The sequence below is a fragment of the Perognathus longimembris genome, chromosome 18 (assembly GCF_023159225.1).
Source record: "Perognathus longimembris pacificus isolate PPM17 chromosome 18, ASM2315922v1, whole genome shotgun sequence".
Taxonomy (NCBI): domain Eukaryota; kingdom Metazoa; phylum Chordata; class Mammalia; order Rodentia; family Heteromyidae; genus Perognathus; species Perognathus longimembris.
This window is the reverse complement of record NC_063178.1, coordinates 37,760,354-37,765,176: the sequence shown is the minus strand read 5'-3', so window position 1 is coordinate 37,765,176 and position 4,823 is coordinate 37,760,354. Positions and strand designations below refer to the sequence as shown.

Genomic DNA, 4,823 nt, shown 5'->3' with positions numbered 1-4,823 from the left:
TTGCCTCTCTTGATAGAAACTGTATTATTTGTACAAATAAAAATCCCCAAACACCCTGGCTTTGAAAGCGGGCTTAAAGAGGGTGGAAGGAGATTGTAGATCCCAAGCAGGGACAGCCCCAGTGAGTGAGAACTGGGGGGACTTGGAGATCTGGGGACCCCCTAGCCTCACAGTCTTTTGTGCCCACCATGCTCTCAGAACTGAGTAAGTGAACATGGGCATAAAAGACAGAGGTGACAGCTTGAAGAAAAAGCTGAGGAAACAGATGGTAACTGAAGGAACCAGGAGGGTGGAGTGATGAGACACCCTGTGTTTTTAGTATCTCTTACTGGTGTCAAAGTAAGAAAAGACTGGAGATTTTAAAAACAACACAGTCTGCAATGCAATACAAAAACAAACCAAATCAAACCAGACAGACATTTGCCAGAGAGCCTTAAGACAAAAAAAAGTCTAAAACTTTCCACAAGTTTTTAAGGTAAGTCCTGCTGGAAATGGAAATGAGCCTGGTGACTGTGTGGTGCTGTCCAGGCTGAGACCTCTCCATGTGCTAAAATGGCACTGCAAAGGGCAAGCACTAGATGGCATTTGCCAGATGCCATTTGATGCCTGGGAGCAAGGCAAAGAGGGTCCCAGAAAAGACTCAGTGAACTCCAGGGGAGAGCCTTCAATGTGCAATCCTGTACTTGCTGTTTCAGTGGAACTGGGTCTAACTGGAGACATGCGAAGATGTAACAGACCATTCCTCTGCAGCAGGCTTCCAGAAAGTTCTCCTTGAAGCAGGGAGACACAGTAAGGTCTTGGCATCATTAGCTACCACGAGATCAGCTTGGTGAAGGCACCAGTGGTCATGCAGGAATGCTCCACCCACAGATCCTTCTGTGGTCTCAGGACATGTGTTGTTCTGCCATTTTAACACCATGCCAGCGCAGGGTGGACTCCGGATGTGTACTCACTGTCTTGCCCATCTTCATGAGGAGCCCTTCCACTCTGAGAAAACCAGTAAGGTTTCTCCAATTCCACCAAGCAGGAGGCATACCACAGTTGCACTGGACAGGACCACATTGAACAAGAGTACAGACAACCCAGCTGTGACAACCTTAGCAAAGAAAATCCAGGCTGCACACTGCCTTGGGGCCAGAAGGCTTTTCAATTTCACTGTGGTGAGCATGAGAAAAAAACCTAAGATTCCACTGGCATAGCAGCTGCCATGGAATCTGTGGAAGGACAGGAACAGGAAGCCCAGGACACTGGAGAGTTCACCTGTGGGATGAGATGCAACTGTCAGGTGCGCCACATTGAATATGTAGTTTATGTACTGCTGGTCAATGTCACTAATTGTGCTGGGCTTCGGGGATTTCCAAAGTAGTTTATAAGATCCTACATAGAATATGTGAATTACAGCCCAGAAATATCTATCTGGACTACACTGGGTGTCATTAAAGGGAAGGCAGACCACAGCATCCAGGAGGAAGAAGACACTACAAGTCTTTGCGGGAGAGGTTTTCTCTTCGCGAACCCTGGTACCCACAAACAATAACTTCAGCTACATTGTGCAAAGTGAGAAGCACAGGAACAGCCAATCTGGACAAGGCTCTGGACCCAGCAGAGATTATCCCCACAAACACCATGGAAGTGGGAAGCCACGTGGAAATATCAGATTTTGAACAGCGGTTGATCTCTACCCAGCTCAGTTTCCATGACACATGTAGCAAAAATGCACCAATAAATGTCTGACACCATTGGAATAAGGTAGGGTAGGTAAATTTTAGGACAGAAAGGACATACTTGTTCTAGAGGTAAAAAGCCAGTAGCAGATACAAAAGGTGAGGCCGACCAGGCTCTTCCTCCTGCCTATCTGTCAGCTTGTCCTCCACAGCAGGAGATGCTTGGCCTGCTCATCCCCAAAGTCCCAGGCCACCTCTGAGCTCTGTTTGTACACATCTGTTTTCTTAAAAAAGTAGGAGTAGCACACAAGACTAGCCCAACTACACTCATATCATATGTATTAATGTTCCATTGGCCATACTGGTAACACAGCAAAAAACAAAAGGAAAACTCAGTCAGTCACAAACTGAAAATAAATTATATGAGAGTGGAAGTGTATCTCCTCACATGGGGTTTTGTTAAGAGAAAAATGAAATTTAAATAAGTTTCACAGACTGTCATATTCATGTAATTAATACTTAGTTATATGTTTGACTTTCACATTAATTAAAGAATGGAAAAGAGAGAAATGGCTTCTATCTTGTGGCTTTCTTTTGAAAATGGATCAAATATCTCTAAGAGCCAGAGTCAAGGAGTAGGTAATATTGATACATGATATACAAAACCTAACAGCATATTCTGTATCCATATGAGATAAAGGATTAGTACAATCTTTATGTCAGGCCCATTATGGTGTTTGGGCCTGCCAGGAGTGTCCCTTTGAGTTATCTTCGTTGCTAACTTATCTGACTTCTATCTTCAAAATAAAATGACCCTAATTGGAAACTAATGGGGGGAGTCATTAGACTCTTTAATAAATAAATATTTTATAGTAAAAACTGGAAACATAAATTATGATATTTGAGTTGCATAAATGAGCACTTGATAAATGGTGAGTAAAACACAAAGATTTATGAGAGGTTCACTTTTACTTGCTAAAGCAAATCTGTTTTGGTATAATTTTGTCATAAATTAACCTGATAATTTTATCAGAGATCTTAATATAAGAAGATATTGAAATACACTAATAATTCTGGGTTTTGACATTTGGAGTTTTGACAGTGCTGTTGACTTTTCTCGTAGATAGTCCACACGGTTGGTGTGAAGTGCGGGAGTATGATCCCCTGCAAGACAGTGTATTTTTTTTTAATTTTTTTTAGTGTTTGAAAATAATAGTACTTTTATTTGCGTAAGCATTCTGGGGAAAAACGTGTGTTGAATATAGTTTCTTGCTATGTTTCCTAACTTATGATTATGATTATTTAAATTTTTTCTCATCAAGAGAGTTAAGTAGCACTCAAACCAAAAGTCCAATGAATCAAACTTCTCCTTTCTCCCACTTTTACATGCTCCATTCCAAACATCATTTCCCTGGAAAATTTCGACTTAGTCTCTCAAAAATCAATTCTATGAAAGTTTTCTGAAAGGCTCAGCAGTTTCTTTTAGTCTCTGAATGATTACAGTATTCTGTAAACCTGCTTCTCCAAGGGTGAGTGTCTCATCTAGCAATCTGAGGAAAGGAAGAGCTAGGGAAAAAGGAGGGCTTTTTTGAGGTGCTTGGTACTTTTCAATGAAGTCTTTGATGTGGCTTACCCTATGAGAAATATTAAATTTCTGGACAATTCTTTTCCCATTGGCTAACCAGACCTGTACATTCATAATGGGTTCCAAGTTGTTCAGTGAAACAGCACATAAAGTATTTTTACTTTCAACTTCAATAATCTTTGCTTTTGAAACAAGTTTTGGTGTAGCACTTCCTAGTCTATGACCCTGTCCTGAGAAGGGCTGGAACACAGGCTTTGTCAATATACAACTTTGTCTTCAACTTTCACATCCACCTCCTCTTTATCAAAAAGACCCTGTAATTCTGCAGGTAATTCCCCCTTCTTGATGGAGTTCAGGAATTGTTGACTTGCACCATCCGAGTAAGTTCTAAAGTCATCGTTGACAGTGAACCCATTTTTCCACAATTTTATATGTATATCTACCTGTTTCTTCTGTTCAGTTGGAGATAAGGATTTGGTACCAATCTTCTGAGCTTCCTCAAAAAGGCTGTCAACTAAGTGTTCACAATTCATTTGCTGGTTATCACTAGGAGTGTGGTTGTCAGATCCTGTGTCACAAACCCATTCTTCTTTTATACTTTCAAGATTGTCTACTTCTTTCATTCTATGTGTTTCCCCAGGCACGTGCTCAGTTAGCTCAGCACTCCCTGGCACTGTCCCGACTGCCGGGCATGCACACCAAAGTGCCACCACCCTCCGCCACTGCCACCCTGCCACTCCTGCCACTCCTGACACTCCTCTTGGATTCAATTCCCTCTTGGTCTCCTCCAGGTGCTGAGAAGAAGCTCGCGCCACGGGCGGGGCGGGGACCTCAAGAGGAAAATTTTATTTGGGATAGCAGTTTAAAGATTTTAGTCCTTGGTTTCTTGGCACTGTTGTTTTGGCCTGGTTGGAATATGTCAAGGGGACGGTTTTGTTAGTCCATGGCATCCAGAAGGAAGAGAGAAAGAAAGAAAAGGAAAAGAAAGAAAGAAAGAAAGAAAGAAAGAAAGAAAGAAAGAAAAAGAAAGAAGAAAGACAGAAAGAAAGACAGGGAGAGAGGGAGGGAAGGAAGGAAGGAAGGAAGAAAGAAAGAAAGAAACAAAGAAAGAAAGAAAGGAAAGAAAGAAAGAAAGGAAAGAAAGAAAGAAAGAAAGAAAGAAAGAAAGAAAGAAAGAAAGAAAGAAATGAAGAAAGGGTCTCAATATCCCCTTCAAAGGAATCCCGCATAACCCACATTTCTTCCACTAGGCTTCGCTTCCTAAAGGTCTCACCACTTCTCAATAGTGCCATAGACTTAGGACCTAGTCAAGGGTCCTGAGGGTGGGGCTTCTTAAGGTAAAAAATAGAGCTGTGAGCTATTTTTTGCAACTATCAGAATATTGCCCCAGTGTTTTTAAGGCAAATCAGCCATTTTGTTAATCTACTGTATTCTAAATTTTAGTCACTGGAATTTGTACAAAATATGTGTATGTATTGCATCAAAAGTCTTACTTTCAGAAATATGTACCCTACTGAACAGTAAACACTCAATAAATATTTATTAAATATAAATGCTAAATACCAGAGTATGCA

The 4,823-nt window shown here is 41.2% G+C and overlaps 2 pseudogenes; both read right to left on the bottom strand.

The window, feature by feature from the left end:
* Positions 1-921: 921 nt before the first annotated feature.
* LOC125366951 lies at positions 922-3,071 on the bottom strand (annotated as a pseudogene).
* Positions 3,072-3,111: 40 nt separating this feature from the next.
* On the bottom strand, positions 3,112-3,917 carry LOC125367297 (annotated as a pseudogene).
* Positions 3,918-4,823: the final 906 nt, after the last annotated feature.